A 16640-nucleotide genomic window follows, 5' to 3' on the forward strand; every position below is an offset into this window, starting at 1 on the left:
TTTGAAACTTGTTCATCATTTTGCATATTACACCACAGTGACTATCAAGTCCACGGTGATTTTAGTCAATAATACATTATAGTTGTGTGGTTATGCAGATTTCTTAAATGCACAACAATAGCTTTACTCAACAAAGCAATTAAAATTGCTATAATTAAGACATGAAAAAGATATTAAAATTGAGAAAAAAACACAAAACAATATACATATACATAGCAGAATAAACAGGATAAAAGAATCAGTGCAGTTGCAGTGCAAAAGAAAATTAATTCAATACAAGGATCTTTTAAGGTGCAAACATACATATTTTAAAGAGCATATAGTTTGATTCATTTATGTGGTGCATACAATCTAACTGGACTGTAAGCACATCTGTCCCAGACAACCTGAGGTCTCAATGGTTCACAACACAATCAGATATGTAGACCATTCATTGGTCGACAAACAAACAGGAAGTCAGTGCAATTAGCTGAGAAGTTGAGTGATGCTCCACTTTCTGAGTGTTGGTGAGGAGGTTAGCTGTAGTGACTTTCTAGAAAGACTCACTCACACCTACCCACCCACACACACGCATGCACGCATGCACGCATGCACACACACTCACACACTCACACTTATATGTATATACACATGTATCTAACCTTTTTGGTAAAAAGTTTATATGCAGAATAAAACATTCATTCTGTTGCTTTACATCTGTTTGCCATGCACCAATGCCCAGTTTAAGACATTTGTTCAAAATGTAATTTAAAGTGATCAAATATAATAAAAAATACATATATTGATGAAGTAACTATATATATATATATATATATATATATATGTGTGTGTGTGTGTGTGTGTGTGTGTGTGTGTTTAATTTTCAACTTTGAATAAATTACATTGCTATTTAAAAATACATTAAAAAAATGTTATATCAGTTTTGGCCAAGTTCACCATGAAATCAGTTCAGCACCTCATCACTTTGGTAACCTGTAGTATGTAATTACAGGAGCCCATAAAATCAATAACCTGTCTGTCTGCACATGGAGTTTTGTTGTTATTTTTTTCCCCATTGAGCACAACTTCATTAATCTTTACATTAGTCTCTCTTGCCATTGATGGAGGAGTGGGGGCAAAGGTTTGAGCCAAGATAGTGTTATCATTTTTTTTTTACCACCAGTAAAAAGAAATGCAGCAAACAAACCTTTCTTATCCATAGTTAAATCTGATATTGCTCCTAAAATAAAATGAAGTTGGTACTTATAACATTTTAACAGGGTAACCAGTAATCTGTAATTACATTTCAAAAGTTACCTTCCCAACACTGTGATTATTTCATAGAAACCTAAAGGAAGATGAATAATATTTTTTGTCACCCTCACGCTGAAGAAAGTCCCTTCATGTGAAAGAAAAGAGAAATTAGCATAGCGAGAGGGGAGGCAGAAAAAGTAGAAGTGGTTACGTAAGCCCTACGTCATGGTTTATTTATGTCTCCGAGCCAATAAAATCTGCTCAGCCGTCATGACGTAACGCGATCTACTCCAGAATAGCGCGCGGCGGAGGAGCAGCCACACGGAACCGTTGAAGCCTTTCTGTCTCTGGATCAGTGTTTTGTTTGTTTATGTCGGTTTTGTGAATAAAAACCGGCGAGAGGGGGGCTCACGGCGGGATGTCGGCGCTGAGGGAGAACCAGTGTTACGGACTGTCCAGCGGAAAACTGAACCGCGGCGGTAACATCTCTGTTTTTCATGTGAAACTCACTGACAGCGCGGCAAGAGCCATTGGCTCCTTTCAAAACGGCAAGGTAGGTTTTTTGTTAGCATTTTTACCTCGATTTTTAACCTTTAACGGACGGTTACGGCGGTATTGTTGTACCACTTCGTCGAGGGCACCCTTACTTAAAAACGAAGTGGGAAGAAAAGGCACGGAAGGCGGATTTGGGATTTGCATTTCAGCCCAACTTCACCACTATGTTGTTGTCTGCTACAAGCCTCCTTCTTTAAAGCTATGAAATGGGAATACATGTTGCATAATACAATGCGGAAACGCTTCCCTGTGTGGTGATGCTTTAACAAGCTGCTGGCCAAGTCGTTACAAGCTGCTGGCAAGTATTATGAATGTTAATCAGCCCAGGAGAGAAGAAAGGAAACATGCTGTAGGGGGGAAGGAGGCTAGTAGTAGTGGGAGGATATTTTGGATTTGAGAAATGGAGCTTTTTTATGTTGTAAACGTGAATACAGTTGCAACCAGTTTTTGTAGCTTTTAGGAAGACATATGGACAGATTTAGAGTCAAACATTTGACCCAGTTAATCAAAAATGAATCAGGCACTGCAGGAAGTCTGAGCAGTCACGTACACTTCCTCTATTCAGTAATTCCTAGTAACACGTATTGGAAACTCCTAAGTGATGAAAATTACAGCCATTTCTGATGAAAGGTGAAAACCACATTGTTCTTGTCATACTCATAGTTTTGTTGTGTTATGATGAGAGAGACAGGAAGAAGGGGGGAAACACCTACTGCAGAGTCCAACGATGCTGTGACCATGCATATATCTAGTTTCTTTATTTAGCTTTAAGTGTGGCTATTCATAACCCACTTGGCCTGATCACAGAGACAGAAAAAAACACCTCTACACAAACTGGCAGCCACCTCACTCTGTGGACTCATCAACAGGTGGATGCACAAATCCTCTCCATGGAAAGGTCAATTTGATTCTAGTCATCGCATAGTTTCCATCCGTACTGCAAATGTGTCACTTTGGGACCGTCATTTCTGCCATTTTCTACAGGCTAATTCACCCCTGTGAGAGATGACAGGCTGTTATTTCGCTGTTATTTCACTCTGTTCACCATATTCTCATGCGACAAGCTGCTGCATGTGAGCAGCAAGTCTTAATGGCCTTCGCCAGAGCACTCTTTAAAGTCAGATTGAATTTATTTAATGGGCACAACATGCACAAGTGTCAGGATGCACCGGGGGTACATGTATCCCTGGAGGTACATTGTGGAGTAATCTAAAAAACAGAAATACTGATTTGGTCAAAAACCTATATCCGTGTATAGGGTTGCAGTGGTTTTAAGCTGTACTTTGTTATGACAAGTGATGATACTGTGTGCATTTGCTTATCTGTGGTAATGAAAAAATGCAACCAGGCGAAGTCTAATCAATACTGTAGTTATTTTAAAAAGAGAGACTTTTTACACGTACTTTAATTAACAAAATCATCTTAAATGGATTTAGTCAAAATAATTAAGCATTTTTTCATGTCTTTCCTTTGTGTAATTCTACCTAATAATATTAGCAATCATTTTGCAATACCGTATACCACCATACTATGAAACTGTGTCACTCTGACGAGGTACCGTGAAAATCTCATACCATTGCAACTCTACTCATGTATCTGTTATTGGGAATAGAAGCACTCAAGTAGAATTGGGGATGATTGATCTTAAGGGTATACTGTGCAGAATTTTCCAAAAAAAACTTTTTAGACTCATTCAGACACTCATTTCCTATAACCCACAAGAAATGTGTAGTGGTGTATTTGCAGATACTCAGCCTCCTGCCTGTATTTTCTTCTTTTCTTTTTTTTTTTTTGCTGTGTTCTGGATGTTCCTGGCCACAGCATGCAGGTGAGATTGAGGATTTTATAAAAACGTAGCAACCAGGTGCCAGACTTTAATCAGCATGCATCCAAAAAGAAGCTATAAAAATCCTGGACAAGGCTTGAAAAGAACGTAAATATAAACATAAGTTGTATACGCCTCTGGCTTCTTGACCTCTCCTGACACTTTTTTTTTGTTTCTTTCATTCCACAGGATTTTATGCAGTTTTTAATTACGTACAAATAAGCTAAACTAAACTAGCCAGGTACTGGACTGGCACCATGTGTGAACTAATACTCTGAGCTGAGGAGTCAGTCGGTATATAAAGAGAAAAAGTTGAATTCCTGCAGTAGTATTTGTCTTAGCAACCAGTGAACGGGCGTCCCACATGAAAAGGTTGGGAACCACTGTACACTGTTCACCAACATGAAGAACATCAGCCGACAGACAGAGAAGTAAATGGATTGAGTAACTGCAGTAATGAAACCACAGTGAAGGAAGATGTAGCGCTTATACAAGCAGCCCAGACCACAAAACATCCTCTGTGTTGTATGTTTTACATACCGTCTTTACTGGGCTGTTATCAGATCTGTGTGTGTGTGTGTCTGTGTGTGTGTGTGTGTGTGTGTGTGTGTCTGTGTGTGTCTGTGTGTGTCTGTGTGTGTGTGTGCGCGCTCATTGTGACTCAAACATACTGAAATAAAATGGTTTGTCTTTCAGGGTTGGTCCTCCCGTCCCACCATCTCTTTTAATGGCAACAAGGGGGTAAGAAGAACTGGTTGACCTCCTGTTGACATATACTAATTAATTTATTCCATCTCATGCATTAAAGATGTTTAATTGTTCCTGTTTTATCTCTCTCCTTTACACCACAGAGAATCACCATCCCTTGCTCAGAGAATAGAGATGATTTGAGGATATTCACCTTTGGCGTGACGAACGTCGCCCGTGATAACCCGCATGGAAGCTTTGACTGCGTCCAACAGCTCAACACTGGGTAAAAAAAACCCACAGATAATCACATTAAACACACAATTAGTTCACAGTTTTTTTTAATATACATTCGATTTTATCTGTGGAAGTTAGATTGTAAAGACTGGTTAATCAGATGGAAATGTGCAAAGTTTTATTTGAATGCAAACAGCAAAGCAAAGATGCCATAAAAATATGCCCTGGTGATCACACATTTCATGGTGCATTGGGATTATTTGGTCAAATTCAAAGCCTACTCATGAGTGCTGTAAACACGTTTGGTGCACAGTGATTATTTGTTTACTTGCCATGTTTAGAGATAACTGAGCTTCTGAGCAAGTTTCAATATTTTAAAATGCGTGTGCCCCCCTGCTGCTGTGTGAAAATCACCCTGCTGTTAACGTCTCACCGTCAGTCGCTTTAAATGCCGGAGAAAACCCAGGGAGTCCTGACTGTACAGTTCGAGGAAGCCTGGAAATTTAGAGAAGTGATTTTGATAAATGCCAAGAGTTTTGAAAAGTTGAGGAATTATTCATCAAATCTGCTGCTTGAGTCCTGAGCTGTTGGAACTGTTGCCAAAACGACACATTGTAAAAATAATCCTAAAGGGATGGCTCAGGATGTCTGAAGTGGGGCTATATAGGGTACTTATCCATAGTCAGTGTATTACATACAGTAGACAGGCTTTCCCACGGGCTGCCAAAATTAAATCATCCGCTGCCACAAATAGATTTTTGGAGCTGGACTGGTTATTAGGAGCACTATTGGAATATATATACTGTTCGGTTACAAAAAGCACACTTAGGGCACAGAGACGGCGCAGCAGAATGCCAGGCGAAAGGGAAACTTAATGGTTTATTCTGCTGGGTCTAAAAATGTACTTTCGCTCACAAACTGCTCCTCTCATCCATCTATGTGATCTGATCAGCTGTGAACAGATCGACAGATCAATTATCCACCCTGTGAGTGACAAACTGCTGCCGAGGAAAAAACGGCAAAAACAGGAAAGATAATACAATGGCACTAAAAAGGTGCCAAAAAAATGAAAAACCCATCATCAGCTCCCGCGACACATATGCTGTCGTTCTGTGGGAAACGCTGGTCGATGTCAGTCGGCACCCCGTTAGTTTGGAGAAGCAGGCTGTCCGACACAGAACCTAAGCAATATACTGCTGTGGATGGCAACAGCAACAAAGTGTATTTTTGCCACCTAAAATAAAGTCCCACCTAAAAAAAAATCAGTATCACTAAGTGTACGCTATATTGAGAGTATTTTTACTGCTTTTCGTTGCCGTCAGACAGCCTGTAGTGATGAGAAGGCCAGTAACAGCTTTAGTTTCCAATCTATGCTCTCTTCAAAATCACCAGACTCTATTGAGAAAACCAGTAATTGTAGCCTGCTGAAGATGAGAGCTGTTGGTCTGCTGCTGCCTCCACCAGTAATTTTGTTTGGGTTACTATATGATTTTGGTGATCCGGACTGACCCACAAGTCTCACAATAACACAAACAAAATAAATGATCGAGGCAGCGGTAGACCACCAACTTCTGTGTTCAGAGATGTTAAAACTCTGTTTTTCTAAATGGAGTTTGGCTTTGAAAAGAGTGATATGACAGCTTCATTTTCTTTTTGGAAATCACTGTCTGACATTAAGGTAAAGGAGTGAAAATATCAGAAAAATAGCATACACTTATATATATATATATATATATATATATATATATATATATATATATATATATATATATTTTTTTTTTTTAGGAGTTTTTTTTTTTTTAGCTGGCTTTAATATGTTTTGCTGCTGACCCCTAAACATCGTGTGACATCTACTGTCTGTAATACACTGTCTATGGATAAGAACCTCATCATACAACAACACTTAAAAAAATCTCAACAGTCCCTTTAAACTACAGATTGATGTTTTGTATTTGGCAGGGAAGTCATCCAGCTGATAGAAGCAAACGTCTAACTGAACATTACCAAACACATAATTCAAGCAAATATGCACTCAAACAATCTATCATTTGATAACATATAGAAGTAGCACTGAAAGCTCTGTCAGATCTTTACTCCCTGTCCTCCCTCCTCCTCCCAGTGCTGCTGAGGAGCTGTCATGTCTCGGTGTGATTCAGAAAAAGATGACAGTCAACGCTACGGATGACTCGTACGATAAGGCTCGTCAGAGCATGGCCCAAGCTGAGAGGGAGACGCGCAGCCGAGGGGCCATTGTCATCAAGCACGGCGGGCGCTTCCAGAGTAGGAAACACAGAAAAACAGTCACACATGTGCAATTTACAGCCTGCTTGGTTACACAAGAGATAACTCCAGCTAAGGAGGAAGACTGACCTGAAGACAAATTTGTACACAGTCAGCCATATTGCATTGGTTGCCGTAGCAACACGTGTGGTAACCACTGACATGGTAACAGTTAATCTTGTTTTCTTCTGCAGTTTTTTGTCCTTTTTGTCTGGTTTCTACCACACGTGCATGCACACACAGCGATTTTATGTATTGTAGATAATAAAGAGTGCCCACTAATATACGTCCAGAACATTCAGAGACGTGTGCACCAAAATACATGATGAAAACAGTGATTTAGCTTTTTTTCTCTGTGTCACCGCTGTCTTTCTTCTTCTAACCACCAAACCACTTCCCTCTAAACGGATATTTTAGCCACCGTCATCTTGTTTCGGTGAACGCACGCACGCTTACACACATACAGCACACTCACACACAGACATGATACACACCAATTTTGATGATTTTGTCAGTTCAGAGGAAGCTTGCACAAAAAAAAAAAAACACTTCCTCACTCACGACTGGCTTGTGCAACTGTGTGGTTATTTCCTAAATTAGACAGCAGCTTTGGCTCACTGAGACTTGTGTGAATCCTTGTAACCCGACTGTGGGTTTGTGAAGAGGTGAAATGAGGTCTCTTCTCCTTTCATCCAGAGTCCTGCCACAGGACAAATATGGTGATCCACTAAATCCTCTTCTGCTGGTGTCTGATCTTGCCAGATTTAGCCTCAAAAGGCACTCCTCTTAAAGGTCCAGTGTGTAGAACGTCAGGGGATATATTGGCAGAAAAGGAATATAATATAATAAGTATGTTTCCTTTGGTGTTTTTGTTACCTTAGTTTGTATCTATATAGGGAGCAGGTCCTTGTTTACAGAGATCGCCATGTTGCACCAACAAGTTTCTAAGGTAGCCTAGACTGGCAAAACCAAACACTGGCTCTAGATGAGGACATTTGTGTTTTTGTGTCAGCCACTGCAGTTAGCAGCTCCTCCATGGCGAGCCAAACAGTGTTGGAAAAACACTGACTTTTATCATGAAACTGCTTTATTACCTGTTTTTACTGGCTTGACCTTTTTTAATAAGGTGAAGAGATACCCTTTTAAAGGTAGAGAAGGCAGTGAGCAACTTAAGAAGAAATTACCCCAAAATGATCAAGAAATTGGTACAAAAAAGTTACAAGAAAATTACCTGAAGATGATCAAAAACAAACACAAACAAAAAACAAGTAGAAAAAAAGAAAAAAAAAAAATGAAATGACCAGAAAAAACTGCTTAAAATTTAAATAATTCTGTTAGATAATTTGTAATGTATAAATATATACAATTTATATTTACTGAATTGATAATATAGTTCTGTGGACATTTTTCCCAATTTTCTGAGTGTACTAATTTCTTGCAATTTTCAGGACATTGGACAGGGACCAAAAGTTTAAATACTTGTCAAAAGGCATTGACTGCAGTACAAGAAAGGTGATGTTGGTACAGGTTTCAAAGGGTTAAATCACAGGGTCCATTGGCATTGGAGAGAAAGGGACCTCTGCAGATGATTCGGCTCTTGGTCAAAACCCCCTAAACGTCTGGATCTTAAGTATTTAGAGTTAAAAGGTTAACACACATTATCAGCTGCTGTGTTTGGGGCCCGTATCCAGCAAACTGAGCAGCGTTGGAGAAACAGTGATTTGTTGCCTGAAACAGTTTCAGTCACTGTTTTTACTGGTTTAAGTCACAGTTTGTTTCAGAGGGAAAGAGACCTGTGTTGATAATTTGGCTCCCGGTAAAAACCTCCTGAACACACTAGCAGGTGCTTGTCCAGACAGGTCAAACAGTTAAAACCTCCTGAATAATGAACACTGAATAAATCCTAACCGGGACAAGTCTCAGCTGGTTGCAATCTGCAGTCGCCGCCGCTAGATGCCACTTAATCCCCCGAAATCTTACACACGGCTCCTTTACGTTGTGGTGTCACACATTTATTACTGTGAGTTAGGTTCGTCTCTCTCTAAAAGCAAAGCTTACATCACAAGGAAACTTACCTTTGATGACTGAATCCTCAACCAAGCTCAAACAATTTTTTTGTGCTGCTTTTGATGTGAGATTTCCTGCTCCCTCACAGGCAAGAGGGTGACTGTGCGAGCCCCGGCTCCTGCGCTGGCCAGCCTCACCAAGCCCCGACACTCGTCCCAGTCTCTCCTCAGCAAAGTGAAGAGGGGTGTTGGCGTGTCCAAACCAAAGAAAAGCGCCTGCGCTTCACACAGGAGGAGCATGGGTGACGTGCTGGAGAGGCCGCTCAGGGAGAGAGTGACACACCTGCTGGCTCTGAGGCCGTACAAGAGGCCTGAACTCATCCTGAGGCTGCAGAAAGACGGACTGACAGCAGGAGAAAAAGATCTGCTGAACTCTGTACTGATGGAGGTAATTTATTCGCCTAGACAAATACAGGTCACACTAAAAGTACGCAAGAAGAACCGTTTTGGAGCTTTAGAGAAAGAAACAAAGGCATTCCCTGTAGTTATGACACTAAACATCTATTTTATTTATTTTTTTGCCAGTTAAAATAACAAATTGGAAAGCATTATACACTCGTCATTTGACAATTATGATCCCCACATCAAACACTATCACACCCTGAAAATTATTTAACAGATCAAGACAATAGAATAGTATTCTGAGCACTAAATATCTAAAAAGGGAAAGTCTTTTCTCACCTGCTTTGTTTTGGTGTGTGTATTTGTATGCAGGTTGGACAACTCAATAGTCGAGACAACACATTTGTTCTAAAGATTGTCTGTATAAGGAGCTGCAGAAGGACTGGCCAGGCTACACCTCAGGAGACCAGCAGCTTCTTAAACGAATCCTCGTCAGGTAACACAAATAAGATGCCAGCCACCATGTTCATATCGTGAGAATGTGAGCCGTTCACCAAAACGGGAAGAATATGTATTTAAATCAAACAAAAAAAAAATCAACTGCAGGAAATATATGGCTCTCAGAAAATACATTAAGGAACCAGCTAGTAAGTTTCTTTGGGGCTTTATTTGTTCGTATTTTGAGTATGGATAATGCTATTAAGTTTTTCCCAATGTTCCTCCTACCTAGAAATTGTCCCAAAAATCATGACCACAACTCACTAAATGAAAGTGAACAAACAACTCTTTATTTACTGGCTCATCTTCAGTTTAAAAAACCAAACAAACATGGTCACGTGGGAATTCTCATGCATGAGTGTGCACAAAAATTGACACACACAGAAATAGCCAAGCTTCTCAGGATCTCCTGTGTGCCCAAAGGCACCCTCTCTTGTTCAGTGTAGCGAGAAGACATCCAGCCGGCACGACTGTGTGTGAAGGCTCGGAGAGGCTTCTGCATTGCGTGCTGCAGACAGCTATAGACTTTTGCTGGTCGTGTGGACATGCACGCATGTGTGCAGCTGCTGCGGGTTTAAATTTCCTCAAAATAGTGATGCCTGATCGTCTTGTTGACTAATTGCGCACGTCCCTAAATACTATATATGCAAATCAAAGTGTAGATTTTGTAGTATTTTTTTTAACACCTTATTGTTGTTGTGCAGGAGACTGTTTCCGCCACAACAAAACCTCCTCTCCGTCCCAGAGGCCCAGGTCAGTCCACTGCGAGACACACCCAACTCCTCCCCAGCGCACCGTCCGAAACCTTCCCTTCCAGAGGAATACACTGACCCTTTGGCGAGTAAGAAGCCCCGAATATCTCACTTGTCGAGGAAAACAGCCAGTGACAAGTCAAGAGTGCGGCTGACGGAACAAGCGGCTCATACAGACGTCACAGAAGCTTTCGGAAATGACGGGCAAACGGACTCACTTGATCCTCGAAAGCTTTTTGACTCCTTGACAGAAGTCTGTGAGCGAGAAGCGGAAGTGGTCAAAAGACTAGAACCAACTCGGTGTGCTCAGGAGGAGCCCAAAGTCACACAGCAGACCCCCCTCAACCCAACTCTGATCGCCCTGCGTCCCCTCTGATAGTGCCTGACCTGCACAGACACACAAACAAAAGGAAAAAGAGCAAACACAAACACAAAGATCAGGTGAGAAAAACACCTTTTACCCTTTCTGTACTTTTTACTCTTTTAGCTCCTTTTTTGTGTTTCATGTGATGCATTTGGTAACTAGGTTCTGTTTTTGTTTTATCAAGGAAAAGGACAGGTGGAGAGACAGTAAAGAAAGGAGAAAAGACCACACTTCAGAGGATCCAAACAATAAAGTCTCCGAGAAATGCATAGGTGAGCGCTGCTGTTAGGTGGTGACTGTTAAATTACGTGTCAATTTTTCAGTATTTTCAAATGGTTTGACGTTGTTTTTTTTTTCTCTAGAGCAAGTGAAATGCTGTTTAACTCCAGTAAGCTTCAAGCGGACAACGACACAGCCGACTATCTAATGTGAGTAAAATTGTTATTGGCTCTTTGACATGAATAGCATGTCTGTTGAAAATATGAAGGAGATCCAGGCACTCCAAAAGTGTGAAAAATGTGAAAAAAACAAGGTTTTCTTTTTCATTTAATGTCATTCCAGCCCGTATTTTCACGTTCACACTGTTGGAGTGCCTCGATTTCCTTCCTGTTTATCCTGTTGGTTCCCGTTTTCCGTGAGCACCCGATACAAGTTTTTGACCTACATTTGAGTTTCGTCTAGAGAGCAACCAGTAATCTCTCTTTTCCTCCTTTTGTCCTGTAACACATTTATGAAATACGGCATTTTAGATTAAAGATATGGTTATCTGCTTTGTGTTTGTATCTCTGTCCTCAATCTAATTGCTGAAAACGCCTTTTTTTTTTTTTTTTTTTTAGCACTTTTTGCAGTACAAAAACTCCACAGGTTGTAAACGCAGTGTTCTGTTGGTGCTGTGGGTTCTTTACATATCTGATCATCGTGTTCTCTGTACAGGAAGTACACAGTGATTTGCAGTCAAGAACAGAGACAGTGCTACAAGCAGGACTTTAACAGGGAGTACAGCGAGTACAGAGATTTACATGCTCGTATTGACGAAGTGACGCGGCAGTTCATGGAGCTGGACACGCAGCTCAAACGGCTACACCATGAATCTCATAAATACAAGGTAAAAAAACCCAAACAAACCATGAAATAATCCAACATTATCATTATCTCCTGTTAGTTACTTAAAGGGTGGGTCTTCTTGCTGCTGTTTTTAAAATGGATTTTTTTAGTGGTTTTGTATAAGTTATTTGATCTTGATGAAATATTTTTATTATTATTTTTTAGTATTTTTAAATATTTTTTATAATATTTTAAAAATATTTTTTACTTTACCTTGCCACCAGAAATCCCTTTTTGACAAGGATCTAAAGCAGTTACATCGCTCTCTTAAAAGCCTCCAGACTCATCTGTCACTCAGCATTAACTTTTAACTTGCAAAGTCCAGGAGTTGCTGATCTTGATCATTTAGTTTGTATATGTTACTTTGTCATGTAGGTTGCAGTACGTCACTTAAGATCGAAAAAAATTCTCCAGGAGGGCTTAGCTCAGTCACAAAGAGGCACATTAGGCGGGCTGGGGGGAGTTTATATGTAGCAACGTCATCACGCAGAATCCTACGTCACATAATGTGGGAAATTGTTTTTAGAAGGGCTGGGAAAATAGCATTTTGACACTAAAACATACCTACTTTTACCAAAATTTTAATGTTCAAATTTGAAAACACAAGGGACACAACTAGAGAGCTTACAGAACGACATTAAAACATTTCTAAAAAATGGACTCGCCCTTTAAGTCATAGAGGGCTATTAAAGATGTACAATGCATAAAATCTAAGTTCAGAGCAACATCATCTATTCCAGGTCTCCTTTTACAAAAATAATCACTGATAAATCAGACACATTTCTGTCATCATCATTGTTGTTGCATCATATTCAGTAAATGAAGTCATAGGTCTGTACATAATCACTGTTCAGAACATACCGAGTATATTTAACCATAGTAAAGTAAGTAAGTAAAGTAAAGTAAAGTAAGTAAAGTACTACAGATCTGATGCCACAGTTCAGTGAAACAGAGACAACATTTTTGCCATTTATTCTGAAAATGTAACATTAAATGTTGCTTCATGGGCTTCAATTCTTATAGTCAAAATAATGGCACTGGAATGTTGACATGTTCACAAATGTCAGTAATTTTCCATTGTCATTATATTAGAGGTGCCCTGTGGAGTTTTCTTTGAAAAAAAAACAAAAGTATGTTCACATTCACTGTTTCTCGCCAAAATGCACTGTTTGTTCTTGAGCTCCAAAGATTGTGTTGAAAGCATTTTGTTTTAAAACATTTGCAAAGCCATTTTTTTTTACAGCAGCAGCATTAAAAAATATACTTAAAAACTGGTGATTTATACAAATTAAACAAATGTGATAGAAGTAATTTAAATCTCTGCTTATGTTAAATCATTCTGTTTCTCTCCTGCAGACGGTTCATAATCAAATTGTTCAAGAGTATCGCAAAATAAAAAAGGTACTTTTTTTTTGTCAGTATTTATCCCAAGATTGCTGCATGGGGCAACTCCACTCCTCTCTTTTGCTTTTTAATAATCAAGTCTTCTTTTTTCTTTGTCCATTTAGTCCAACCCCAATTACAACCAGGACAAGATTCGCTGTGAATATCTGCACAACAAACTGGCCCACATCAAGAAGCTCATATCAGAGTACGACCGACAACAGCTCTGACTGTGAGAGCAGAGAACTTCGAGTCCGATTATCCCCGAGGCAGGGGAGGTTTACGCTGCTGAGCTGAACGCCATCGAGCTGGAAGTCTATGGTCTTCACTGCTGAATGTGGTCTCATGAGACCTGCTGGAAATGTCACTGAGGTTGGGAGCGAAGAGCAGTCGTGGTACGCTGGGAAAAGCCGACCTATAATACGAGATCTTTTCTTAGAAGATGGGAAATTGTTGAAAAAAATGGTTGGACCAATGAGCTACGATGATGTGATACCGCCAAGGAACAAACAAAGGCTCTTGATGTTAAAACTTAACTCTTAAACGCGGATACATGTGGAGATGAGGTGCTAAGACTTCGGTCGTTTGTAGATTTTCACCCCCAGTCACACATTTTAGCTTTGTTAGTGACTTAAATAATTTGGGTATTTGCTTATGTGTTCTGTTTGCCATGTCAGCATTAATGTTCAAGTGGGAAGCATGTCAACTGCACGCTGCACAAACCCAGACAGCTCTTATGAAGGGCAGCTGGGAAGCAGGTGTGCACATCCTGAGAAGATATCTGTTCTTTGGGTTTGGTGAATTCAGACTGTATCAGTGTTGTTTTGTCAGTTCTCCTCAGTTCAGGTCTGATCTGCTGCGTAATGACTCTTGAAAGTATTTCCAGTGCCTGAAATGGTTTCCAATTCTGGACTTAGTATTCCTCTGATGTTCTCCCTCGTGTGGTTCCTGGATGTTGGACACACGATATAAACTATAGAAAGCACTATATGAAGTTGTATTCAGGGACTTTAGCTGTGGTAAAAGAGTAACTGATAACTGCTTTTAATAATCAAAGCACCGAAAGCTACAGAGTCGTTACCGTCGGCTGAGACGGTGAAGAACTGAGAAATAGAAAGATTTTGTTGCATGCTGTGTACTTTACGGAAGCATGAGAAATAAATCAGAAGTTTTGTCAGTTTCAAATAAATTCATTTATATTAATTGCGTATGGTATTTTGTTTTTTTATGTTTTTCATTTTCAACTCATTTCAACATTTTCAATTCCAAGAAGGTTGAGAGAAATGATGCTCAACATGTCAAAATGTTTTTCATGAAACATATTTCCAATACAGTTACTCGCATGAAATTTATACATTGGTATATTAACTCATAAAACTGTACTAATAAAGAAATCTTAACATTTTAACCCATAAAAGTTAGGAGCAATAAGTGAAATGACAGGAAAGAAAGCTTTAAACACGGATCAAATGCATTTATACTTGGAGAAGCCTGCGTTTATAATGCCAACTTTTTATGTGTTCTTTGTATAAAAAACCTAATACAGTGTTCACATATGATTTTGGCCCCAACAATTATTGTTCTGTTTCCAAATCCTTACTGAGTGTTGTCTAAAAGAAAAGTGGTGTAACACTGTGGCGATATTGCCCCGTCCCAAGTATCTTGAGCGTGTTGTAAGCAGAGTAAGTGTTTATTATCATATTGAACATTAAATATCTAGTCATTGTTCTGTATTCAGTTGAATATAGCTTGAAAAAGATTTGCAGATGATTGCATTTTGTTTTTATTATTGTTTTACGAAGCATCCCAACTTTTTTAGAATTAAGGTTGGGCAGTAATAAACACAAAATTTGAATAAAGCATAAGTATAAATTCATTGAAACAAATATTTATCTTTTCCAATCAAGCGCTTGGAGCAGGCAAAAAGAAAATAATAATAATGATATAAAAGTGTTTTTATTGCATACTTAAGTTTGCCATACATTTTGAATGTATTTATTTAAATGCCTTTTTATATCTTTGTTCTAGATCATTTTGAGTTGTAACTTTCATTTAATCTTTGTTAAGCTGAGCTTTACTGGTTTAAGATGTTTGAGCACATAAGGAATTTGGCTCCGGGAGCTTTCAGTACACACGGTGCCTAAAGGCACATGCTGTTGCACAAAGTGTCGATCATTGTATATGTAAGTGACAAAAGACCCAAATCTATCTACTGATGAGCCAGTTCATTTAGATCCTGATGGTACTCTTTTCTTTATTTAAAGGAATACTAAGCCCACAAAATGACCATCAGTTAGTCGTACTGTGCTCCATTATATTCACGAAGAAAACTTTTTGTTTTTCTCTCATGCAGGATAATCCAAGTCACATTTAGCCAGTCGCCTGCTCAGCTCGTTTCCAAACACACATTTACCCTTAAAGATAAAAATGTGTGTGAATAAGTGCAAAATTGAACATCAGTTTCAGTTTTAGTTTAGTTTTAAATAGTAGGGTTTAAGGGAAAATACATGAGCTTGGAAAGTACTAAACTCATGAATGGATAAATTAAACTTGTGGTGTACTATACAAGTTGTGTGAGAATTTGTAAACAGATGATTGGTATAATTTTGCTGTTGTTTAATGTGATCCCCGGTGAATTAAAAAAAAAGAAAGAAAAAAGTATGTTCACCATTTTCTGTGGAGGAATGTGAGAGAAAAACATTGCTTTCCTTACAAATTAAAGGTCACTTGACACATTTAATTAATTTACAAATGATCATTTTGTAGGTTCAGTATTCCTTTAAAACAGGTATACCAAAAAAAAAAAAATCTCTTTTAGTGGTGGTCTACGCCAAAATCTCCTAAATCTTAAACTGTGCATTTCAAAGTGTAAGGGTAAATGTGTATGAATTAGTGTTGTGGTAAAGGCAGGTGCCCAAAAAGTCAGATATGAACTATGAACTGTATATAATAATAATAATAATAGTAGTAGATAGTAGTAATAATAATAATGCCTCAAAAAAAAAAAAAAAAAAAAAAAAAAAAAAAAAAAAAAAAAATAATGATAATAATAATAACAATAATAGTAATAATGATAGTAACAATAATAGTAATAATAATAATAATGCTTAAAACAAATTGGATGTTTAATTTTTTTTTTTTTTAAGAGTTATTTTAAACATGTTATAATTCAAATCCTAAATCAATTACATCCATTTCAAGCAAACTGTTAAGAGAGCTGTTTAAAAAATCTAAATTAAACAGTTCCAGAATCCAGTCTAGGCAACACAAATTATCCCTCGTGATGAATTAAAAAAGTGAGTAATTCTTCATTA

At 38.6% G+C, this 16640-nt stretch overlaps 1 pseudogene; it reads left to right on the plus strand.

The window, feature by feature from the left end:
* Positions 1-1536: 1536 nt before the first annotated feature.
* LOC121953805 lies at positions 1537-14283 on the plus strand (annotated as a pseudogene).
* The last annotated feature ends 2357 nt before the right edge of the window (positions 14284-16640 follow it).

Source organism: Plectropomus leopardus, chromosome 14 (genome assembly GCF_008729295.1).
Source record: "Plectropomus leopardus isolate mb chromosome 14, YSFRI_Pleo_2.0, whole genome shotgun sequence".
Lineage (NCBI taxonomy): Eukaryota > Metazoa > Chordata > Actinopteri > Perciformes > Serranidae > Plectropomus > Plectropomus leopardus.